The 26,859-nt window shown below is 43.0% G+C and overlaps 1 protein-coding gene and 1 pseudogene across 2 annotated transcripts in view; one reads left to right on the top strand and one right to left on the bottom strand.

Moving 5' to 3' along the window:
• Positions 1-306: 306 nt before the first annotated feature.
• The window catches only part of Aplnr (apelin receptor), a 39,821-nt gene continuing 13,268 nt past the window's right edge, over positions 307-26,859 (bottom strand). Inside the window, exons 2-3 of one of the 2 annotated variants that reach the window (XM_031370875.1) lie at positions 12,962-13,055; positions 307-510 (exon numbers count right to left, since the gene is read on the bottom strand). The gene's annotated coding sequence lies outside the window, so the exon portion shown is untranslated. Of the gene's footprint in view, positions 511-11,452; positions 12,022-12,961; positions 13,056-26,859 lie in introns of those variants that run through there. The other variant, XM_031370874.1, reaches the window with a different exon arrangement.
• Positions 6,956-18,502, top strand: LOC116091677 (annotated as a pseudogene).

The raw sequence follows: 26,859 nt of genomic DNA, 5'->3' as shown, positions 1-26,859 counted from the left end.
TTCAGTCTCTGGAAGCCCCTAAGGGTCCAGATTAGTTGTCTCTGTTGGTCTTCCTGTGGAGTCCTTGAGGAACACATTTAAACCTAAACTACAGCATGTGACTGAACAGTGAGAAAGAGAGTAGAAATAAGAAAGACATCTAGGATGCAAACACTAGTGCATTCTGTAATCAAATTTTATGTCTTCTGCTACCCCATCCCCAGCTTTATCTCCTTGTTGAGGATAATTACACATATTCCATGGGGCTGTCGTAGGAATTATCCTTTGTGGAAAGATTTTCATAGTTTGTTGGGCACACTGTAGATATTCATTACCCATTTTGATCTTTATTCAGCCATAAAATGGAAGTTACCAGAATAACCAAACTACAGGGTCCCTTTTAGCTCCGTTCTGCTTGGACGGTTCTAAGACTCCTCGGCACCTGTAACTGTGCCCACTGGCCAGGGTCCTGGCTCATCCTAATGAGTGAGGCACCATCTGTCCTTGAGCAAGAATCTTCTCCAGGGTGACCTGAAATGAAGCCAATGGGATCAGGCAGGCATTAATCAGACACTGCTCTGGTTGTGGCGCCAGCAGGGCCAGGCAGTGTTCTGGCTATTTAGTTTCCCCTATCAACTTCCACATCGCTCCACCAACCCGTTGTCATGACAGTGAACCCCAAGAGGCACCTAGAAGTAGCCAGAGCTAAAGAGGAAAGTTCCATTGATCTCAATCAATCTGATTCAGTCTTGGTTGATTTGAGAGTCCTGGAGTAAGAGATAATACCAATTTAAACTTGCTGAACACTTTTTGTTTCCATGCTAGACAAGATGTTAGTTGTTTTGCTCAATTGTCTCGCTTCATATTCACAATGGTTCCATGAAACTGAAATCCTCATTCCCACTCAACAACAACAACAAAAAAGACTGATTTTTCAGAGAGTTCACTGATGTCACACAGACATGAAATGGGAAAGTCAGGACACAGATGTGCCCCCATCTCTGAGACAGCATGATTTCAAAGACTCCATACCCTTCTTTCAAATCACCTGAGACACCTCAAAAACTAATATCTTCTTCCCCCTTCCTGAATATTCCTGAGAAGTCAAGAGGCCAGCTCTTCAGAGATTTAAATCTTCGAGAGGACAAAGCCAGGCCACCAAAAATATATATTTATAACTTTTCTAACACAATCTTAATTTCAAGTATTCTATGTGGTTTTTTTTTCTTCAAAGAAAGGAAGGAAGAAAAAGAGAGACCAAAAATTCTAGCATGTTGGTCTGCAAACTATCACCAAAGGATCATTCACATCTGCAAACAGTACAATATTTGATAGCATCTGTCATACTCTGTCACAACACTTAACTCTAAAGAATGCTAGCCCTGTATTTAACACAAGATAACAACCAGTAAGTGCTGGTTTTAGCTGCAGAGCTCTGTCCAAGTAAGAAAGATTCTAAAAGAAAGAAACCTTCTCAAATAGTAAACTCAAGTAACTGAGGAACTCACTGAAATAGCAACCTGACATTCCTTCCCAGCCACCCACACCCCTTCCAACATCACTGTTGATCTATAGAACCCAAGCACTGGGAATCCATGCCCTGGGAAAATCCATCTGGCTTTTGTGGCCCCAGACATCTGGATTCCCTAACCCCAGGCAGCAGGCCCAGAAAGAAGTTATCCAGCCAGTGTGTTGATGCTTGGGAAACCATTTGGAGGGACCTCTGCCAAGTTATCTCCCTCCTGAGCAAACAACATGTCTCACTATCTAAGGGTCAACACAGCCGTGTTTATATATACTTAAACTATTTCTCTCATTAATTAATTAACTCTCTGGGTGGCCTTTGGCCAGACTGCTAAAGCTTTTCCCTTCAGTTTCCTTATCTATAAAATAATGTAGGAATTAAGCTGGATGGTTTCTAAGGTTACTTCCTCCTCTTGCTCTTAGGACCGTACTGTAAAGGAACAGGATGGATACAAGAAGACTTGGCTTTAATACTGCTCTTACTCTGCCAGCATGGGAAAATCCCTCTTTATTTCTGGGTCTCAGTCTCCTTGTGGAGTTAGATGTGTGGGAGCGAGGAATAAATGATCTCTGAGACCTCCACAGAAATCAGGAAATATCCTTGGCACACTCTCACCCTTATCTCCTGTATGTACTCTATGACCAAATCCTCTCTTTAAAATACGGCCCCATCTCAGCGTCTATAGTACCACCTGTTAGTTAAATCCTTGTTGATCTCCCTCCTGAGTGATAACAGTTGCCTCCTAATATGTCCATCAATATGCATTATCTCCTGCCCCATCCATTATCCCAGAGGCACCCAGAGTATTGGTTGTTTTGTTTCAAAACATATTCTGGGGCTGGGAGATAGTTCAGTCCATAAATGGTTTACTTTATAAGCATGAGGACCTAGATTCAATCCCCAGAACCCACATTTTTAAAAAAGTCATGAGCCAGCAGCATAGTTCTGTGACAGTTCTGGGGTAAAGGTACTTATTGCCCAACCTGATGACCAGAGTTCCATCCCTGGGACCATGAGCATGGTAGGAAGAGAACTGACTCCCTGAAGTTGTTCTCTGACCTTTACACTCACACTGTGACATGTTTTACACATACATGCATGCATGCACACATATATAGACAGAAAGAAGAAAGAAAGAGAGAAAAGAAAGACAATACATAATTTAAAAATAAAAGCTAGGTATATGTGTGTACTTTTAACCTCATCATTAGGCATGTGGAGAGACGGAAAGATCACTGGAGCTCACTGGACAACCAATTTAACCTAATAAATGAGTTCCCAGCCAGTGAGCATCCTTGTCTGTCTCAAAAACCAAGACAGTAGCTGCTGAGGAATATAGAGGCTCTTTCTCAACAAAAAAGATTGACAGCCCCTGAAGAATGACACCTCGGGATGTCCCCTGGCCTCCATACAGTGCTCACACACAAGTACATGAACATCCATACATATATGTGTACCTGCCACAAAAACATAAATATACAGAGAGAGAGACTTATATGGATTCATAACTTCTGATCATTAGCCTACTGCTGGTGTAGGTTCTCATTTTGTTTTTGGTAAAGAACGCTGCCCTGTGTCTCACCACCCTCCGTGTCTGCACACAGCCACCTGGCTTCCTTTTCATGCTGTTTCATATGTCTGGTACATTGATCTGCTCACTCTCTCCCTGTACCATCCCATTCTTAACCAAACACATTTCTTCCCTTCCCTGGACCTTGCCTCCTACATCCCTGCTATGAAATCCTCTCTGGAATGTGCCCAGATAGCTGAGACCCCTGGCTACACTCTGCAGGGAGACTTTTGTCTCTCATGCAGAGCACTGCTGCTCTGCTTCTGTCTGATGGCCGGTCTGTGGGGAGAGTACTGTTTTTTCTGCCACTCCTGCTCACCTTGCTATCTACCTCCTGTCAATGCTTCCGAGATGAACAGGTGGACGTGGATGCTCTGCGCTCCAGGAAGCCCCTAGGGAGAGTACAGCATCTCCTAAAATGAATCCTGGCAGACACAGAGGCTCAGAACACTCTCATCTATGCCTTTGAGGCATCTCAAGGGAAGTCCTGCCGCAGGCTGGAGAACTCTGCCCAGAGCAAGCTTGAGATGCAAAGTCAACTGTGGGCTCTCCTCAAGGTTCATTCCAGCACAGAATATATAAAAGTTCAACCTGACACCTTCGGGAGCTTGCTGCCCTCCCAGCTAATGGGTAGCATCAGACTGTATTTATTCATAGAAAGACAAGATGATGAGAAAGATGTGAAGTGCCTGCTCTCCCACCCCAACCACTGAGTCCACTGATGGCTGAAGAGCAATTAGTAGCATCCTCCTCCAGGAAACATACCTGCATCTCCTTAGCCATACTTAAGGCTCTGTCTTTAGGCCTCTGCATCCCCACCCCAAGTACCCCCACAGCACTGTCCTCAGTACAAAACACTAAGTGCTTATGTTTCTGAATCTGTCTCCCCAACCAGGCTGTAGGCTGCTCAACCACAGTGACCTCCTAGTCTTACATCTCAGGTAGTCTCTCTCTCTCTCTCTCTCTCTCTCTCTCTCTCTCTCTCTCTCTCTCTCTCTCTCTGTGTGTGTGTGTGTGTGTGTGTGTGTGTGTGTGTGCACAATCATACATGTGCTTGGTGAGATGGAGGTCAATATTTGGGTGTCCTTCTCAATTGCTCTCTACCTTACCTTTTGAGACATGTCTCTATCACTGAACCTGCAGCTCACCAACTCGGCTAATTCCTGCTGGCCAGTAACCTTTCTGTCTCCATCTCTCCAGCACTGAAGTTATAAGTGTGAGCCACCAGCACCTAATTGATTGATTGATTGATTGATCAGTTGATCAATTGATCAATCAACTGATAGACAAATTGATTGATTGGTGAATCAATGTTTATATGTGTGCTGTAGATAGGATTCATGTTCTCATGTTTGCATAGTAAATGGTTTACAGACTGAGCCATCTCCCCAGACCCTTACCCTCTATCATGAGTACCCAATGCCTCGAAAACAACAGTCATTTGGGAAAGGAGATATTGTAAATAAAGAAAACATCAACTAAATAAATACATACATACATACATACATACATACATACATACATACATAAATGAAAAAGAAAACAACAGTCATTTGGGAAAACTCATTTTAGGAGTGAGAATTCTAAATTCCACAGAGGAGAAATGACATATCCCCCAAGGTCACAGACTCATTGTTTACTGGCAAAGCCAGAAATTTAACCCAGTTGATATTTTTCCCTCTGTCTTTAAGGGATGGGCCTTGTTATGACTCTCAGGACCCACCAGGGCCTCCAAAGGCCTATGGGAATGTTAATCATCTCTTTAAGGAAACTCCAAAAAATAAGATTCCTGGATGCTACCAAAAAAAAGAAGACATGGCTTGTTATGTCCTCTGCCTATCAGCTGATCTTATACAACAGCCAAATTGATAAGAACTTCATTATGGCCCTACTCCCAATCCCTCATTTCACCTTCGCTTTCTAACAATCAAACATCCTGTCAACTATGCTACCATTCAGTCTGTCAAGCCCACACAATAAGCTTTTTATAGGTAGGGAAAGGGTTTGGGGGATTTATCTGCTTCCATACTTTCTGAAAATCCGATTTGCAGAGGGAAGAAGTGACTTCCCAGATCACCATGTGGCCCTTGGAATTCTCTGGGCTTGGAGACAGAGAAGGTCCTTGTGGAGGTTTATAGAAGAAAGGAAGCAGGCCAAGATTTGAACCACAGATTGGGCTGTGTTGTTTTTCTGATTGAAGGGCCTTAGTGCCTGCACTCTACCCTTGAGATAAGTGCATCCTTCTGGGTGTGTTCCCCAAAGCCTCAGGCACTGGCTTCCTCTGCAGACACAGACCACAGAGCTCTGAGCCATAGCTCCCAACTCTTAACACATTCCAACTCTAACCACACTCTTACCACCTCTCATCCCAAAGATGTTCCCTACCTCCCCAGCTAGTCAACTCCTGCTCATCCTTCCGCTGTGATTACCCATCTCCCTCCTCCATGAAGTCTTCCCTGCTAATCTTCCTGTCCCATACAACTTCTAATACATCCTGGGCTATACATCCACTAAGCTCACCATCCCTCCAGCCCAGCCCACCCCAACTATGAACTCCCCTGGGCTAGAATTTCCTCTCCTTTTCATTGTGTTTCTACAGGCAAGCTCTGCCATCAGCAATCAGGGAACCTTTAGCCACGCTGTGGGTAGGGCACTGACTTGCAGGTATGGACCACCCCTCTGCTTCTTGACTCCATAGTATCAGAGGCTGATGAACATCAGCCCAGCAGACATCTGTACCCAAGGTAGGGCCAGTGTTTATAGGAGCAGCTCATGAAGAAGGTGGTAAGGTGCAAGCCTGCCCAGACTCCAGCCTCACTATCAGTCTGGGATCCCTGTGGAGGGGAAGTCTTCGTTTCCCCCTTGATTCCTGGCAACTACTTCACGAAGCTCATAGGTTAGGGGGTAGATGGGCAGGAAGCTGTGCAGTAGGGCTGCCACATGCTCCCACCCTCAACATATATCCTGTTGCTGCCTCTGACAGGATGCTATTGCAAGACTCTAAGGCTTATTGTCAGGAGATGGGCTTTCCTGAGCTCATTAAAGGAACTCTGTCCTTTCTCCAGGACCAACCCCCCTTTTCCTCTGTCCCTAATAACACTGAGAGAAAGGGGACCTGGAACACCTCCAGGTTGATGAAGACAGTTTTCCCTTCAACCCTAGGCTTTTACACTTACCAGGCTGGCTGACAATTGTGATCATAGATGTCTCCTATTTGAATGCCCCTGTGTGTCTGGGCACTTACAGCCATTGGCTAAACTCAACCATCAGAGCCATAATGTAAGATAGGACTCATTATTTTTTCTTACTTTTACAGCAGAGCAAGCTGAGATTTAAGGGGGTGAAAATATATACCCTAGTAACTGAGCTGGATAGTATACACAACACAATTAATCCCAGCGCTCAGGAAGCCGAGGAAAGAGGATTGTGAATTTAAGGGCCAGCCTAGGATACAGTAAGATCCTGTCTCAAAACAAAATAATAAAAATAAATTTTCTTAAATGTGCCTAACGTCACACATCCCAAAGAAAACAGAAAAGCAATTCACACGCACATCTGCCTGACTCCAGCATTCCTTCCATGCAGCATCCCCCTTGCTGCCTTTCTTGTCCATGAGCTGGTTCTCCTCTGACACTGGTAGAGAAATGCAGTGAACTAAGAAGGAAAGGACTTCCCAGGATCCAGAATTCTCCTAAAGGGAATCTAGAGGTCACAGACTCTTCTCTCAACCCTGGGAAATAATTAGCACTAGAAATAATGAGAGGTGAAATAACAACTGTCTTGTGTTTGTTCAAGCCTTAACAGAATCCCAGGACTTCCACTCATGGGACTCATAGAAAGAAGTCCATCCCTTATCACTCACAGGACAAGGAAGGTAAAGGATGAGGATAATCAAACTAGAAATAACAGGTCGAAGTTCTCAGGAGATGTTGTACCAGGCAGAAAAGAAAGGTGAGGCTCAAATAACCATGACTTGGGGCTGGAGAGATAGCTTAGCACTTAAGAGTACTGGGGGTTCTTGCAGAGGACCTAAATTCAGCTTCCAGAACCCACATGATAGCCCCCAACCATCTATACTCCCATTCCAAGAGATCTAATGCTTTCTTCTGGCCTTTGTGGGTTCCATTGCACAAACACATGTGCTGCACGTGCTGGGAAAACAAAAATACACATCAAATAAGAGAAATTTAATATGTTTAACATACCAACATCTCACTCAACTCTTACAGCCTGGTCACCCTGATATCCTCCAAGGGCCTGAAATCTAATTGTTTCCATCTAAGGGAAATTGCCTAGTTCAATGAAGCACACAAGGAACCCTGCTTCTGTTCCATGGCTTCCTACTTTGCTTGCCTGATTTGTTTATGTAGCAACCTACAGTAGCATAGGTCCTAGGGCCTGAATCCAAGGCTCAAATCTCAAGTTTTGGTGATAATTACTGCTTATATGACCACGTGTGGGTATATATTGTAACAAGTCTAGGATTCTTTTTGGAGTGGTTGAAACAGGGTTTCTCTCTGGAACTTGGTAGACCAGGTTGGCCTTGAACTCACACAGATCTTCCTGCTTGTAGGTAGATTAAAGGTGGCAGCACCACTACTCAGCAACTCTGAACTTCTATTAGTTTGTATTTCTTGGTAGAGAAAGAAGGGGGAGAAAAGGACTGGCATCTGCCTCATTGGTTTGCTGAGATGATTAAGCAAATTGGTATATGAAGCACTTAACACAGTGCCTGTCATTTAGTCTCAGACTGAACTACTGTCATTTCTACAACTGTCCTCTATTACTTTTACTGAAGCTGTGTGTGCGGCCCTGTAACACATTACACTGAGGCAAGGTGGCTGTTGAGTCCCTCTGGTCCACAGACTCTCACACAGCCAGCATCTACATCCGCACTCCCTGAGGAGAAGGAGCTATATGTCTGGATCTCAGATGAAAGCAAAGACAGATGAACAGACAGAAGTATCTCAGGATAAAGTCATGGTAGAAGGTAGATTTCCATACTGTAGATCTATTTTCCCCTGTTTTCTTTGCAAACTTATCCCACACTTGCCTGGTGCCTACAGAACCATACAGAATTCTTTACCTATGCTATCCCAATCAATCACTACAACATGCATTATATGTAAGTACTGTTATAATTCCCATTTTATAAGTGAGCTCGACTGTAAGAGGTTTTAGTGAGATGACTCAGAAGGCAAAGGCACTTGCCACCAAGTCTAACGAACTGAGTTCAATCTTCAGAACCCACATAGTGGAAGAAGAGAACTGACTCAAGTTGTCCTGTGATGCTCACACACGTGCCCACACACATACTCACAGGGTAAATAAATCAATCAATTAAATTAAGAATTTTTAATTGAAGAAGTTTGCAAGCTCTCCCAAGCTCATACACTTAAGGCTTTGAAGCGAACACAGCAATTACTACTCCTCTAAAAACTCAGGCAAGATACAAAGACCAAAGCCATTGCTTAGACTCAAGAAGATGGGAGTAGGCAAGCACTCTACTTTTTGTTGAATTTCTGTTCTCCTAAGTTACAATACAAAATAAAGGTTGCCTTCTAAGAACGTTATAGTCACTGGGACCTTGTGCCACGGCCCTAACACAACACCTAAGCCATTAGGCAGCTGGTTCTCTTGTCTGTAGTGAACATCTATTTTTCTCAAACCTACTTGACCATAAGGATTTTGTATGTTGTGCTTTAAAAACAGTTTCCTGACATCTGCCCCAGACTTGCCGAATCCTAATTCTTAGGGAAACTTCATGGCAAGGAACTTCTGAAGGCAGAAGTTCCACATAATGTAGTGAGATAAATTACAACTCAGTGGAACAGTGTTGGCTACTCATGAGAATCCCCTGGGTGAGCTTTCAAATAGTTCTAATGCCAGTCTCTACCATCAGAATCAGGAATTTAGAGTCTTATGGATGAACCCAGCCAGCAATCAGAATTTTGCCTAAGTACCTAGATGACTCCCATGTGCAAACTCTTCCCTCAAGCCAAATTTGTACCAAAAGAATGTTCTAAAATCCTAATGGTCAAGTAGGTTCAGGAAAACTAGGTTTAGGAATGCCCTATATCAACACTGTCCAGTGTGGTGGGGCCTAGCCACATATAGTCAATGGAGCTGAAGAACTGAAATGCTTATTTCCATTGAAACAATATGCATGTAGCTTTGTGTGACCATGTGTGATGAATAACCAGCGCAGACTAACTCGGAGTTTGTGTGGATAACAAACAGAAGAACAAAAACAAGAAGGTCAGATGGTAGGGAGATCGCTGACTGAATGAAGTACTCTCTACAGAAGCCTGAGGATCTGAGTCCAGATCTCCAGACCTTACCTAAAACCCAGACATGGAAGCACACATCTGTAACCCCAACACTCTAGTGACAAGATGGGAGGCAAGTACGTGAGGATCTGCAGGAGCTCATGGGTCAGCTAACCTATCATGAACAACAAAAACCTTGTCTCACACAATATCAAAGGTGATAGCCAACATCAAAGATGTCCTCCAAACTTTTTCAGTGGCACACATGCACACACACACACACACACACACACACCAATCACAGAAAAAAAAATTAAGAAAACAAGAGAGACCTTCCTTCATAAAAGGGGATAATCTCTCTGAACCATATCCTAGCACATCAGAATGTTTTCACGGGATCTAAGACAACTGTGCCCTGTGGTGTGCTCCATTTGGTAAAGCTTCCACCTGGCCTCTTTCTCTGCTGAAGAAGGAAAACACGTATCTCCAGACTTCCAGCAAGAACCTTGAAGTGGCAGGAAAAGCCAGAGAGGCAGGCCAAGGTGGCCAGTTTCTATTTAAAAGACGACTTCCTCTTCAAAATAAGCTCTATCCTCCAACTGTACAGGCAGGGCAGAGGTTATGACAGACATTGTGTTACTGGACATTAAACTGCCTCAGAGGTCACTAGGCACCTGGTAGACATGTCCTGACAGAAGGTTCTTAATCAAACTCACCCCTGCCCCCTAAAAACCTGGAAGCCCTGGGAGAGGAGGGGAGGGGAGGGGAGAGGAGGGGGCCAGGGAGGCCAGCTGCTCCAGTAGATAGGGGTTTTCCCCTCCCCCTCCACATTCCCTGGCTTCTCCAGATTGCCCATCCTGGTGTAGGATGTTTGTTAAACAGACAGGCAGTCTTGCCTGGAACAGACCACCCTGACAATAACACAGGAAGCTCTATCTATTGGGTTTCATCTCCCTGATGAGAGTTCACTTTTGGATGACAAGCTGTGATGTCCAACCAAATGTTTCCCTATAGTCACCACTGCTATTGTTTTTCTCTCCTCCAGGACCACTCAGCAGGACTGTCAAAGGTCATCTAACTTCGGCTCCTTTAGGGCAATGGGACCTCAGAGGCTGTTCCAAGAACAGAAAGAAAAAAACAGAGCCACCGAGATGAGAGATGGTCCTGGGTCTTGGCAAGGCAAATCTTTAAGCCTCATGGCTTCACCCTTAAAATGTGGTACCCATTTATATGATGGGTGTGAAAACGAAGCCAGAGAGTGATTACTAAGCAAAGGCCTCCAACAAGCAACAGATGCCCAAGCTTAAGCTTCCCTATGTTTACTCTCTAAAATTATTTATGTGAACGTGTGAGTGTATGTGTGTGTAAAAACATGAATATATGCACATGAATATGTTTGCATGAAGAAGGATTGACATCCAGTATCTTCCTTGATATCTTATCTCTTTGAGAATGGATCTCTCATGGATCCTGGAGTTCACTAGTTCAGCAAGTTTGCCAGCCAATGATCTGCAGAAGTGCTCCTATCTCTGCCTCCACAGCTCTGAGATTACCAGCACAGGCACTCGGATTTTACATCAGTGTTGGAGATCCAAATTCAAGTCCTCATGCTTGTGTGGCAAGCACTCTTACTAGTTGATCCATCTCCCTAGCCTCCTCTCCCTAAAATTTCTGAATCTTTCCTATATCTTTTTCCTAAATTTCTCTTAATAATTGAAACATCTTAGTCTGTGACAACTGACCACTGGATTTGTTGCCTAAGAAAATCCCTCCAAATACACTAAAGATCATAGTGAGCCTTAGACCTCTATCTGGACTCAAGTAATGTGAGGTTTCTGGCTTCATGAATTGAGATTCATGAGTAGATCTATGTGACATAAATAAGAGTGTACAACATCTGTCTGCAGTCAAAGAACAGTGACAATAATTCACATTACTCTGACCCAGATTTCAAGGCATTGTTCAGATTAATAGTGCTTATGATCTTTAAAACAAGCAGATGAGGAGACTATTATGATGTTTATGGTTCTTATTTCCATGTGAGGAAACTGGAATTCAGAGAGTTGAAATGTCTTGATCAAGTCCACAAGCAATAGACACAGAGCCAAGACACAGAACCAGATTATATTTTGCTTCAAATGATACCTTGCATACAAACACTCATAATAGGATCTGAATTACTGATGAGTCTTATTGTTTACCAAAGCCGTGTGCCCTTTCCAAGAGGATGGAAAAAACCTGCATTTTACAAACAAAAAAGCCATGATTAACTACAGACACAGATGTTCAGAGAAACCAGATATTACGCACTTACAAGCCAGGGAACTATATTTATTCTTTGAAGATCTTATTAACGAGTGTGCCCTGGGTAAACACCATAGTATCTTCAGTCAATAACTGGAAAAGGATACAACCCATATGGAAAGTGAAGTGTGGAGACTGAGTGTACAGTAGGTATTGAGCTGTATGTACTGAAGTCAGGATACACACTTGTCCAATGTATACAGCTCAACCATTGGAGGTGCTAACTAAATAAGGTAGCTGCCCTGAAGCAACTTAGAGAAACGAGACTGGCAGTCTCCTGCAGGGCTGTCAGGGAGAAAATCCAGGAGCAGGGTCTGTTTGGGTGCCTCGAGTGGCAGTCACGGGTGACTCAGATGACTGTACAGGCAATGACTCTAGGAAAGAATAAACTCTTGCTTTCATTTTTGTCCTGGTCCTTCAGCCTGCCCCTCCATTCCCTGTGACTTTATTATTCAGTAATCAATTCAGTGAGCCAGGGAAAAGGCTAATAAATCTCTTCCTTGGTGACACCTCTCCTGCCCCTCCCCCAAGACTTTGTTCTGCCTCTTTGTGGGAGTTGAAGACTCCCACCACCTCCTCCCAGGAAGGCTGCTGCTTCCAACTCTCTCTCCTGACCTCTTCTCCCTCCCACTTCCAGGAGGGGCCTTATGGTTTCCATGGGAACCAGAAGACTTAGCAGCCAGAGGTCTCTCTCACAGCAACATTGTGCTTCTATATGAAATGGGAGAGACTATATGAAAGTGAGAAAATGGCTGAAGAATGTCTTGACCTTCATGCCTGGATCTGTTTTAGGGAAAGGATGAGCTGAGTTTTCTGATTTCCACTTCTAAAGAGCTTTGCAGCGTTAAGCTTCATATGACCTAGCAGCCATAAAAGGAACACACACAAACAACCCATGCTCACATACATACTCATATAACCACATACAAAAACAGTCATGCATACACATTCACACACATCTATACTTATTCCTTCATATTTAATACATATGCCTACACAGAAGCACATGCATATCTATTACACATGTACAGTCATACATAGTCATATAGACACACACACAAACACAAACACACACACACACAAGCTTCCAGGCCCCACCTTCCTTGGTACAGCTGGGAACCATCCATTATGAAAACAACTCTTGTGTAACACACAGGATCCTGCACTTAGAACAGCCCCTGATAGTTCTCAGGGTATAAATACCCTCTGACCTTTGGGAACTGATGCCCCTCAGCAGCCTGCTCCTCCCGCCCCCCAACACCTTATCTCTCCAGCCTCTTGCCTCATTTATAACATTAAAAACTTGCCTCTCACCTCTATAACACTTGGTGACAGCAGAGTTACAAATGTTGCAGGCTGGAAGGCCACCGTAGCCTTCCCCAGGAGACCACAGCAGAAGCCATCCATCCTGTGTGAAGACAGAGGGCAGGTGATAAGTGAGGAACTGAAAGAGACACCCCATCCCCCAATTTAGATGAGTCCCAGCTTAGAGGCATAAACCCTTAGCAGTGGATTCCGTTTGGAGAAAAGTCCTCCAAGTTCTAGTAATATTTGAAAAAGTCCTCCCAGGTGAGCCTAGGAATCAGCTTTTCTTGCAGGCAAGGCACAAAGCCTTCCAGGTGACTCCTGTGAGCCATTGCAGAGAGCCTAGAATGCGTGTGAGCAATTCTGTGGATTCAGCCTAATGTAGCAAATAAAGTAAGCTAGGGATTAGTTCACAATCTGCACAGTCTACTTGGTAGACCTGAAATGACCAGATATTTCTAAGGTCCTTGGTGGGTAAACATAGAGGCTCATCAGCTCAAACCCATTGAGTCCGAGCCTTCCAGATCCCTACAAAGTCTGATTCATTGTTTACCTCTAGTAAGAAAAAAAAAAAGGAGACTGTGCTCTTCTTCCACCAAATCTCACCCCAGCATGAGGAACACAGTGCAAACCTGCTTCTCCATTTATTCTCTTATCCTATCTGAAAGTTAACCTGGCATAGTGGTCTCAGGTTGTAACTCTCCAACTGCCTAATCTGACATCCAATGATAGCAACTCTAAATTCCATCTGTTAGGTGGTCATCATAATATATAATATTTAATGATACAGAGACTCCCCCAAGAAAACTGCAGTGACTATGAGACAGTCACTGCCTGGCACAAACTGGTTTAATCTTGCAGGACTCTAGTGTACTGAATAAAGTTAAAATGATCTATTTCACCATATCTTGGCATATTTTGTAGAGCAAGAAAGGTATAGAGCGTATGTGTGTATATTCATGCCAAGAGTCTGTAAGCAATTTCCATATGTTCATCAAAATTATTTTTGAACCAATCAGTTGAGTGCTGAGTACATTCGTATTCTCTAAGACCCAAGCCAGGCTAACAAATAGAAAACAAACAGAAAAGCAGACCCTCTGGGGATAGAGAGATGACCCAGTTGGTCTTGTTGTGTGGCTCCAAACAATGGGAATGGGAATGAGGGTGTCTCTGACCCTTTTGCCAGCTTTGGGGACCTTTTTGCTCCTACTGGGTTGCCTCATCCAGCTCTGAGATGAGGGTCTGTCCCTAGTCTTACTGTAATTTGTTATACCATATTTGGCTGATATCCCTGGGAGGCCTGCTTTTTTTCTCAAGAGAAATGGAGAAGGAATGGATCTCATGGAGATGGAAAGAGACTGGAGGCGAGGACAGAGGGGAAACTGCAGTTGGTATATAATATGTGAGAAAAGAATAAATACGTTGATTAATTAAAAAATAGGTGGAGAGGAAGATGCTGGACATCCATCTCTGGACTCCACAAATCTACTCACATACACACATACTCACAAATATGTCCACACAAAATTCCACAGTTATATAAAAAGAAAGGTCTGCTAAGCCTAAGGGTGATCGGACCCTTGTATACCAGTCTTGCAGACAACAAAGACAAGAAGAAAACACGGTTACTGCCATCCAGCTATGAAGAAATCATCAGGTCATGGGTCCCATCTACCCACACTCAAATCCTAACTACTCCCTTCAAGCGACTGCTTAATTTGTAATTCATCTTTCTGATCCTCCATTTTTTCACCCACGAAATGGAGCTGATCACAATAATACCTACATAGGTAAAACCAATGAAATATTCTGAGCTAAGAAGTATCTAGCTTAGACAGCATTTAGCTACCACTGTGGCTTGTGTTGTTATTAGCAACCCCATCTGAGTGTAAAGTAAGTGGATCATAAAAGAACATCAGAGAGCAGAGAAAGGTGACAAAAAAAAAATTGGTGCCCAGCCTGCTGCTGGCCACTGGGCGACTACAGGTCCTCTGCCTGCAGACATGGAGATCGGAGGGCGTGGGGGTTGGGGGTACAGCTCAGGGCAGGTTCTGGAGCAGCTGCGCAGGGAACAACAAATAAATGCATTTTTTTGTTGTTGTTGAGTTGCTGAGACATCTCACCGGCCCCCCCTTCTGTTTTTGATGGCTAATTTCAATTTATTGTAATCAGAGATTACACACTTCTCAAAGCTTCGTATGGTCTGTGAATTGAATCTTGGGTATTCCGAACTTTTGGGCTAATAGACACTTATCAGTTGTGGCAACATTGCCTGAAGATACGAAAGCAGACTTTAATCCCAATGGTTTTCCATTGGGATTGGCAATATGTGTGCTTACCATTGGACTGCTTGCCAGTCTCTTGTTTCTGTGCAGAGGCTTCTTAGCAATTTGAAGCTGATTTTATGTGGGGAGAGAAAAAAAAAAACTTGCTCTTGAGCTTTCTGCACTAATTGAAAAAAAAATGTAAACTACTTGAAAAAGTCAGGTTTGTTCAAAAGAAGTATGAAGGCTTAGAGTCATCTTTAAAGGAGGCCAGCTTTGAGAAGGAGTCAACAGAAGCACAAAGTTGGAGGCAATCTAAAATAATCTGGAAAGATCCAAATCTAAACTGGAAGATGAAATACTACGAGAGAAAAGGCAAGAAGAAGAGAGAGCTAAACATTCTGAGCAAGATGAGCTGATGGCTGATATTTCAAAAAGGATACAGTCCCTAAAAGATGAATCAAAATCTCTCAAATCACAAGTAGCTGAAGCCAAAACAACCTTTAGAATATTTGAAACCAATGAAGAGCAACTCAAGGGAGCAACGAAAGATGCCTTGAATGAAAATTCTCAACTTCTGGAAAGCCAGAAACCGCTTTTACAGGAAGCTGAAATAATGAAAGAACAAGTGAGTGATCTTGATAAATAGAAAGTGACACTGGAAGAGTCCAGAGCACAGGTGGAACAAGTTCTGAGTGAGAAGACTCAGATTGAAGCCTGCTAAAGATGAAGGATTCCTGCTGTGCCTGGAGAAGACATAGCATATGATGGGAATCTGGACTTGGACATGAAGAGTGGCCTAGAAAACACTGCTCCCTTAGATAATCAGCCAAAGGGAGCTTTGAAGAAGCTGATTTATGCAGCTAAATTAAATGCTTCTTTAAAAGCCTTGGAAGGAGAAAGAAATCAAGTTTATACTCAGTTATCTGAAGTGGATCAAATAAAAGAAGACCTTACAGAACATATCAAAAGTCTTGAGTCGAGCCGGATAGTGGTGGGAATGCCTTTAATCCCAGCACTTGGGAGGCAGAGGCAGGTAGATTTCTGAGTCCAAGGCCAACCTCGTCTACAGAGTGAGTTCCAGGTCAGCCAGGGCTACACAGAGAAACCCTGTCTCGAAAAAACAAAAACAAACAAACAAAAAAAAGGCTTGAGTCTAAACAAGCATCTTTGCAGTCAGAAAAGACACAATTTGAAAGTGAGAGCCAGAAACTTCACCAGAAACTGAAAGTAATAACTGAGCTGTACCAAGAAAATGAAATGAAACTTCACAGGAAACTAACAGTAGAAGAAAATTACCAATTAGAGAAAGAAGAAAGACTTTCCAAAGTAGATGAGAAAATCAGCCATGCGACTGAGGAGCTGGAGACCTGCAGACAGCATGCCAAGGATCTTGAAGAAGAGCTGGAGAGAACAATTCATTCTTACCAGGGGCAGGTTATTTCTCATGAAAAAAAAATAATTGGCTGACAGCATGGACTCTTGAAAGAAATCTCAACGATTTAAGAAAAGAAAATGACCACAACAGACACAAATTATCTGAAACAAAGTTTAAATCTGAGCTTTTAGAAAAAGATCCTTATGCACCCGATGTTCCAAATACAGCATTTGGCAGAGAGCACTCCCCATATGGTCCCTCATCATTGGGCCGACCTCCATCTGAAACAAGAGCTTTTCTCTCTTCTCCAACTTTGTTAGAGGATCCACTCAGACTCTTACCTTTGTTTCCAGAGGGAGGAAGAAGAGGCTCACAAAGCCCTGAGAACCTTCTAGACTATCAGATGAACACTGAAAGAGGAGACTCAAGCTATCTAATGCTCCTAAAGCACCTTCTGACAGATCCCTGTCACCTCTGTGGGAACAAGATGGCAGGATGACAGCCCATCCACCACCAGGCCAACCTCATTCTGATCTAGCCACAAAGGCAAGATAGATTTTACTCTAATTCTGGTAGACTCTCTGGACCAGTAGAACTCAGAGGTTATAATATGCCTTCTTTGGATAAAGTAGGTGGGCCAGTATCCTCAGAAATGGAATCCAGTAGAAACCATACCAAAAATAATCTCGGTAACTCTAATGTGCCTTATTCTCCTCTCCCTGCTGAACGAGAAACAGCTGGCCGTGGCTTCCTTCCTCCACCATCTTCCCCCCAATCAGAGACCCATAGTTTCCAGTGGATCCAAGGAGCCAGTTCATGTGAAGGGGTCCCTCTATCCCCCACTCCTCCAGGAAACATTTTTACAATAATCCATCCTCAAGATTATTTTCCACCAAGGGTCTTCCCTGGCCCACCACTTCCTCTGTTCCCAGGGAGAACTGTGTATGCTTTCCACCTTACCTTCCCTGAAGAGCTGGGTTCTTCCCCCCACCCCATCATTCTGAAAGTAGAAGTGAGCTCCCCACAGACTTGATTCCGCCTTCAAAAGAGCCTGCAGCTGGCTCTCCAAAAGAACAGGAGACCTGACAGCATTTGGTCTCACTGACAGTCATTTCCTTCTCCTTTTCAGTTTAAGTAACTACTGTTACTTATGTGATTATATTTTTGCTCAAATTGAAGCTTAATGGAATTATAATTCTCAGGATAGTATTTTGTAAACAAACATGATCTAAATATGAAAAAAAAAATTACTGGTCCTGAGAAACCAACTTGCCCTTTTGAGGGATTTGCTACATAAAGTAAAATGGGAAGAAGACACTCAATGATCCTTCATTACTCAATGACTTCAAGTTGCACACAAGAATAGAGAGTCAGGGGGCTGGTGAGATGGCTCAGCAGTTAAGAGCACTTACTGTTCTTCCAGAGGTCCTGAGTTCGATTCCCAGCAACCTCATGGAGGTTCACAATCATCTGTAATGGGATCTGATGCTCTCTTTGGGTGTCTGAAGATAGATAGATAGCTACAGTGTATTTGTATACATAAAATAAATAAATAATTCTTTTTAAAAAAGCAGAGCTAGCTACAGTGTATTTGCATACATAAAATAAATAAATAATTCTTAAAAAAAAAAAAAAAAAAAACAGAGGGTGCTGAGCAACCAAAAAGGCACTGAGCTGAGCAGCAAATACCTCCAAGAGCCCTCATACCCCCTGGACATTTCTGCTCACCTTGGTTCCCTGAATGGTATTTTTTTCTGGAAAATTCAAATTGCTCCTCTTCTCCTCTCTCCTACCTTCCTCCTCCCAGGGAAACAGAAGTTCCTGAAGACCAGAGAAAAGGTCAGAGGGCTGCACCGGCCTGGCCAGGAGCCATCAACAGCTTCCTGCCAGGAGTTCACTGTGAGCTGACTCCTACCCCCAAGAAACCCAAATAAAGTCACCATCCCTGTGGAGAGCAGTTTTTTCCTTTTACGGGATGTATTAAGAAAGATTTCAATTCCACCTTTTCCAGACACAGCATGGAGAGTCAACTCTTACCTTCCTGTAGCTGCTATGGTGGATAGACTTGGCCCCTACTCCCCTAAAAGGTACAAAGTCACTGACTTTTGCTTCTGATAAGTCCTTTTTTCATTCTTTTTCTTTTTTGTTGTTGTTTTTGTTTTTTGTTTTTTCAAGATAGGGTTTCTCTGTGTAGCCCTGGCTGTCCTGGAACTCACTCTGTAGACCAGGCTGGCCTTGAACTCAGAAATCCGCAACAAACAAGGACAATGATAGGGAGCTATGATTGTTAGTATTTATTGTCAGCAGGGTCTAGGATCACCCAGAGGCATGTCTTGGAGGAAGTTTCTATATTTGGGTTTAGGAAGAGAAAAGACAGATTCCAGATGTGGTGGGTACCATTCTAACATTTGGAGTTCCAGAGGGAAAAGGACAAAGTAAGCTGAACACTAGCATTGTTTACTTTCTGTTTCCTGATTGCAGACACAATGTAACCAGCTACTCTGTGGTCTTGCAGCCATGATTTCCCCACCATGATGTACCTTTGAATCGTGAGCCTAAATAAATCCTTCCATCCTCCAGTTGTTTTTGTCAGGTACTTTATCAAAGCAAGAAAGAAAGTAATGAATATATCTACATAGTAACATTAATATAGATTAGATAGATAGATTGATCAATCGATCGATAGATAGATAGATAATAGATGATATAGAGGATAATAGATTTATAGTTGATAGATGATGTAGACAGATAAAATGTCATACATATATACATACATAAATGGACTGAGATTCAGAGAGAGATATACAGATATTCAGAAAAAAGAATGACCTGGGTCTGGCAGAGTTTAGAGAAAGGAAGACAAGAGGTTCCCAGATACTAGAAAATGTTCTGGCATGCTATTAGGTAGACGTATGGATACACAAACAAGGAGAATGGTAGGGAGCTGTAATTATATGAATAGAGGGTTTTCATGGCCCAAGTTTCAAGTAAATTAGAGATAATCCAGTGAGACAAAGTAATGTGGCATGTGCAATCAACATAGATTTTACAATGAGGACAGTGACTTTGTATCCGAGGCCAGATAATGACTCATGACTTCAAACAATATTTCTAACATTTGGGGAGCTTCTCTTTTGCCTTCAAAATGTTTTTTCTTTAACATTATTCAGAGGGCTTGGGGCTGGCAGTGTGTGAGAAAAGTTCAACAGATGGCATTAGTATGGCTTTTATTTAAAATAGTGATGGTGTTAAGTTTCACTACATATCTAATCATGTATATCCTCAGGCTGAATGTAGGAGAAGAAGCAGCTCATTCTTCCATCTTTTCTCTCAAAGTATATTTGTGGGGAACTTCAAAGTCCAGAGCAGGTCTAGATCAAAAACTTCCCATCAGACAAAAAGCAACTGCTTCAATAATTCCAGAATAACCACTACCCTAAAACACTTCCCCAGCTACCCAGCCTTAAAGAGGATATGGCCGGGCGGTGGTGGTGCACACCTTTAATCCCAGCGCTTGGGAGGCAGAGGCAGGTGGATTTCTGAGTTTGAGGCCAACCTGGTCTCAGGTTCCAGGACAGCCATGGCTACAGAGAGAAACCCTGTCTCAAAAAAACCAATAAATAAATAAATAAATAAATAAATAAATAAATAAATAAATAAGAGGATATAAGGTTTAGAGCTTGAGTGTAGCCCACGAGGCCCCTCATTCTCCAACATTGCACCTTGACAACCTCTTCTCCCCAGCTTTCACATCTCCAACCAGAGGCTCACTCAAAAGAAATAGTATTCCACAGTTTTAATGATCTTGTTTCTAACACCTGAGGCATTCTCTTTTACTTCCACCTGATGCATCTGTCATCTAGAATTGTCCACCAGCCCACTTTGTAGTGAGTGTCAGACAAGGAGTGCGTGGTGTCAAGAGCATAGCTCTTGTGGAATGGAATGCCACTGATGCTCTTCAAACTGCTTCATATTGACCTCTTCAAACTACCACATGGGCTTTCTTATGATCCCCACTTTACTAATGAGAAAGCCTGTTCACAGTGCCGAAGACATGACCATAGGACTTTTTAATTCTAAGGTCCTTTTCCCCTGCTCCCTGTACTCCACTGACAAACATGGACCTCTATTTCTCACTGACATTCTTTTGGACAAACATTATATTTTAGCCATCTGCTAAATCCCATTGACCTTTAAACTAAGGCTCAAATCTGGCCCTCAACACCTAGTAAGCCCTCAATAACTGCTTGCCTTCACAGAGAAAAACACTGGAGGTTCTTTCTGTGTATTGCATAGACTAAAAGGAAAGGGTTCTGGATCGTAGAAGACTAGCATTGGCAATGTTTTCACTTTCATCATAGACACACATGCTCTAGGAAGAGCTTTGATCTTGAAAGACATCTGTTTCTAGGTACCCATAGAAATAACTTTCTGTGTCATCTTAAAGCATCCATGTGTAAAGCCTAAGTGTGCTGTGGCCTCTTAAGAGGAGATAATGCTTTATGGAGCTTTATCGCTAGATCAGAAAGGACGCTAACACACTCACAGCTACACAACAAGAAGCAGCTTCCTCCAACCAGTAGGCGTAAGAGTCTGAAAAGAGCCAGCGAGATGGCAGGGAAAGGCCCTGGCTGCCAAGCCTGGCAACCTGAATTTGGTCCCCAGGACTCACATGGTGGAAGGAGAGAACTGACTCCTGCAACTTGTTATCTGACCTCCATGCTTGTGCTGTGGCCCTTGTGTGCTGTAAATGTGTATGACCATACACACAGACACACACGCACATGCACATATACCACATACACAGTTAAATTAATTAATTAATTAATTAAAATGTGAAATATTTTATTTAATTTTTGAAGAGTCTTCTTGGCTGGCCTGGAATTTGCTGTGAAAAGTAAGGTGGCTTCAAATTCCCAGAGATCCACCTGCCCCTGCCTCTGGAGTGCTGGGATTAAAGAGATGTGCCACTACCCACAACATAAGCACAACCTCTCAAGATACATGCTTGGGCACCCTTTCCCAACCTCCCATTGAGAGAGTCAGCTCTGTCATTCATGTACCCATGAGAACTCACTTTGAAACAAAACAACCACAACTGGAGGACCGAGGAACTGTGTAGGGTCTGCTTTCTGGCAGAGAGAGGAAAGAACACTGGATGTCTGAAGTATCAGAGAGAGCCATGGTGGCATTTCTGGGGAGCTCATCCCAGCCAGGAGTGCACAACACAAGGGAGATGTCTCTATTCCAGTCAGATCATTCAAGAATTACTCCAGAGACTCTGTGAGCTACCTAACATCCTCTATCACATTCATTTTCTGAATAAATAGCTTGGGGAGGTTCTGTTGATTTCATTTAAAATGCCAGAAGGATGTAAATCTGCTGCTTGCTAGCGTAGCAAAAATAAACTTGATCAGACTAAACTCAGAGGAACATCTCACGACCCCTAGTAGACTGGGTCTTCATACGCCTGGGATGCACTGAGTAGAGAATAATGTGTCTTGCAGTAAGACCACTGGTGTCTGTTTCCCTGGTTACAGTCTCTGCTCTTGTGACCTGGCCCTGGGGAAGAGATGCTTCCCACCCCTGCATTCGATATGTCTTGATAGTGCAAGTAGGCTGTCCTTGTGACTCAGAAGCTGGCTCCAAAGATCATTTCTCTGAAGGAGTTTCCAGAAATGGCTGGGACAATAGCAGCATCATTAGAAAGAAGTCTGTCACCTCCCACAGAAGTGACTTTGAGGGACAACATATTTTTGAATTTGGAATTTTGGGAACTTTGCCAGAACACCACTTCCATTACAGGATGCAACCAAAAGCACCGAGTCAAGAACGCAGGAGTTAGTTGCAACGCTGCCACCAGCCCCTACACATTTGAGTTATTTATCCCTTCTCTGGGCCTCAGTTTCCCTGTCTATAAAAATTCCCTCTAAAGATATTGATATGATATTTCTGCTCTGCTCCAACCAAAGCTACACAAACTAAAGAGTAAAGTCAAACCGAGTCTATGACTTCCATATTGCATCCTGGGAAATTGGGAGGAGCTGTTTCTACCAAGAGGAAGGCAATTGGGGCCTGATTTACAATAGACCAGCCACATCCCTAGTCATGGCTGTTGCCTGCCCAACTCCTTGCTGGAGGCTTTTGTCCTACCCCATCATCCCTACTGTTCTGAAGACTTTAGCCCCTGGTTATAGTCATATCTGCTGCCCACTTCTAGTAGTAACTCAAAACCTCAATATCTCTGTGTGTTCAACTCATCCAGCCACACAGTCTGGTTCCTTGATGTCTCCCATCTGACTACCTCTTTCCTCAGACCAGTACAGTCACCCACTCAGCAGAACCACTGCAGACTACAACATGAGCAGAATCTCTCTTGCTCTGTTCTTGTCTTTGTCCTCTGCTCTTGGTCCTTCCCCCTCCCACATTTCACGCCCTTATCTTGACCACCCACTGATCCTATCACAGGCTCACCTGGCTTCTGCTTCCTTCCTTACACACATTGCACAACTTTTTTTTTTTTTCAGGTTTCAATTTTTCTTTTTTTTTTCTTTTAAAAAACTTTTATTGCATTATGATGAGAAAAGTTACATGATTTCAATTTATCTGAATTTGTTAACATTTAAAAACGTATTTTAATTAAATAGAATTGAGTCACATTCTTGTTCCCCTTTTGTACCCCGACTCCTCCCAGAGACCCCCCCTTCAATACCTACAATATCTTTTTTGTCATATTCCTTAAAATTTATAAAATATTATAACAATAAAAATAAGTATTATAAAAGTTGTTTGATATAAAACAACAATCAATTTAACAGTCTTATGTAGATGCTTGTCTACAGCAATAGTGAAAATACATTTTTCTCTATATAAATTTTAAATAACTCCAAACATACTAACTGTATACTTCAAAATAATACATCACTACTGGTATTTTCTTAAATGAACATGAATATGTAAAATCTTTTTGTTTGTTTTGTATTTAGTAGGTTTAAAATCTTGGCTCTTACTGTGGTACAAGCCCAAAATAAGAACAATTTTTAGACATTGGGTTTCATTGTAATAAGGCTGTATTTCAATGACCCTCACATCACCAAAGGATTTTACCTCTATCGTAGCTAAGCTGAGAGTTGATAGTTCTGCTGCACCAAGAAATGAATTGTAGGCTTGATTTTTGGATACAGACTTCCTGCTATGGTCAAAGCTATTTGACTTGAGTGAGTGACTTCATTCTCAGCCCACAGAGAACAGGTTACATTCATTTAAGAAATGGTGTATGTATTAAGATGGTCTATCCATAAAGTCATTCGCCTACTGTTTCAATGAACAATGGTTCCATTGCAGAACTTTTTAATAACTCTTTACAAGCTGCCTCAACACTCTCTCATCTCTCTCCTCTACCACAATCACCTTAGAAAACTCCAACATTTGCTCAGCACCATCTCTGGGCCTATCACACTACAGCTAAAGGCTGCCAGAGAAAACTCACACAACCTGGCCAAGTGATTTCATTTTTTAACTCGTGGACACCAATCTCCTGTGGGAAAATCGGCACTTGGAAATTTGGGGGTTTTTTTCATTGCCTGGGATAGAATTTACTCCCAAAAGCTTCCTGCATGCTTCTCACTCTGCCATATTCAGGGGTGGTCTCATATTGTAACTCATTTAAGAATTAGAAGTCTGGCTGGAGAAATGACTCAGCAGTTAAGAGCACTGACTGCTCTTCTGAAGGTCCTGAGTTCAAATCCCAGCAACCACATGGTGGCTCACAACCATCCATGATGAGATCTAACGCCCTCTACTGGGGTGTCTGAAGACAGCTACAGTGTACTTACATATAATAAATAAATAAATGTTTAAAAGAGAGAGAGAGAGAAAGAGAGAGAGAGAGAGAGAGAGAGAGAGAGAGAGAGAGAGAGAATTAGAAGTCATGAGGAAGGCAGTGGTGGTACACACCTTTAATGCCAGCACCAAGGAGGCAGAAGTAGTTGGGTCTCTGAGTTTGAGGCCAGCCTGATCTAAAGAGCAAGTTCCAGGACAACCAAGGCTACCCTGTCTCAAACAAACAAACAAAAAAATCACAAAGCCAGACATTCCTCTTTGTCCCACCACCAAAATTTACTGATTTTTTTTTTGTATTGAGCTTCTAGTTTTTTTCACATATATTAATTACACCAAATACTGGGTTTCATTAAGACACTTTCATATGTGTATGTAATATATTTCCATTACACTCACCCAATAACCTTTCCTTATTCCCCTATCTCCTGATGACATCTTCTTCACTAGCAAGTGCCCCCTCTGTTGTTGTTCGCTTTACCAGCAAACATTAACTATGCCTATATCCTTACAGAGGCCCTGTGATCCATAGCTGTTGATGAAATGCACATTGGCTTCCATTCTCCTCCAATTATCTCTTTTCCATCACCCTCAATATCCTGTTCCTCTCACCCTGAGTTGTAGGATGTGTCTTTCTCAGGTCACTTCTAGTACAGATTCTGCCTTTGCATTTCTAGTTTTTTAAGTTTTCTCTATATTGCATATACTTTTCTGCCTACTGCTAATTTCTCTATTTATCCTTCCTGCCAAATGCTTCCACAAGCATTCTCTCAGGCTCCTCTCTACCCCTCAATACCACTTTATGTGTCTTCTAATGTATGGCGCCTTGCTGCCCGTATGGCAGCAATAACGACGAACACACTTAGACTTCTTCTCTCGACGGTTTACTCAGGAATATTCTTTTGTGTTACAGCTCTTTTTGATACCTAGGTATTACAGCTCTCCTAGGTTCTTAAGTGTCACAGCTCTTCTTGATGGCACGGCTCTTCTTGGTTCTTCTTGATGTTGCTTCTTCTTCTTCTTCTTCTTCTTCTTCTTCTTCTTCTTCTTCTTCTTCTTCTTCTTCTTCTTCTTCTTCTTCTTCTTCTTCTTCTTCTTCTTCTTCTTCTTCTTCTTCTTCTTCTTCTTCTTCTTCTTCTTCTTCTTCTTCTTCTTCTTCCTAGGTGCTGCAGGTCTGCTTGCTTCTGTGGAGTGGCTCCGACTATCTGGAGACAGCCCCTTATATACCCAAGCTTGAGCTGCCAAGTCCTCCTGGATTGGTTCCCTGTCAAACCCTCATTAGCATACACCTGCTCAGGAGGGGCGCATGCGCAGTATACACCCGCTCGGGAGGGGCGCATGCGCAGTAGAATAGTCTATTGCTGCTGCGGCCGCCATCTTGGATAGATCGTCTAAGCGGCCGCTTAAGATCATCCAAGCGGCTGACGATTGTATCCAAGCGGCTGCCTACAGGGAGGCATGGGCGTGCTCACCTAGGGCAGAGGGAAAGAATTAAGGCTGCTTGGAGCCCTGTTCATCCCCGCTTCAGCCCCGTGGGATAGAAAGCAGCCTGTATCTCTGCTCATTACCGTTAGGGAAAGTTAAGCCGTTTACATGGCCGCCATCTTGGATACGATCATCTAAGCGGCCGCTTAAGATCCAAGCGGCTGACGATATCCAAGCGGCTGCCTACATTCTAACAATACAATCCTGTAACTACTCTGAACCAGATTACCAAGGATGTCCATGGCACAGTCCCAGGAATAGCTTTCTGGTTTCTTTTCAAAGAACCCAACAGTAGCTCTTTTCACTGCCCTATCTCCACAATGCTCAGATTTTTTATTACCAGTCCAGACACCCTTCAGGATGCTTCTCCCCCACCCCCATTTCTCCCTCTTACAGTCTTTCACTCTCATCCCTTCCTCCTACGCTTCCTCCAAGCCCATGTCACTAATGGATACCACCTTCTGCCAAGTTACTCAAGCCTGAAACCTTGGATAAATCTCACGTGTGCCTGCATCCCAGCCATCAGAAGTAACTACATGTTCTGCATCAAAAAATATGACTCAAATCTGCCTCTCGGCTTGGTCTCTATGGAGACCCATTATTTGACCCACCTTCAAGCTCATCCTAGCCTCTAAAGTAGCATCCATCTGGTGCTTCTGCTTTCCTCCTACTTCATTTCCATTCAATCTCTTTACAGAAGCCTGTGAGATAGCTTCTCATTGCCCTTAGAATAAATTTCCCCTCTTGCCATAGCCTTCAAAGTTCCCTGTGATCCTGTCCTTACCTGTCTCTCTCACTTTGTTTCATGCCACCCTCCTCCGGCTTCCTGTCCGTTAACTTTGCTGTTGTCCTAACCTTAGAACTTACTAATGTCTTTTCTGTTCAGTGTATACATTTGATGATCCCAGAACTCTCTTAGCCAGCAGGTCAGATAGCAGGCC

The sequence above is a fragment of the Mastomys coucha genome, unplaced genomic scaffold (genome assembly GCF_008632895.1).
Source record: "Mastomys coucha isolate ucsf_1 unplaced genomic scaffold, UCSF_Mcou_1 pScaffold15, whole genome shotgun sequence".
NCBI classification, from domain to species: Eukaryota; Metazoa; Chordata; class Mammalia; order Rodentia; family Muridae; genus Mastomys; species Mastomys coucha.
The sequence above is the reverse complement of the archived record's forward strand: the minus strand, read 5'-3'. Positions and strand labels throughout refer to the sequence as shown.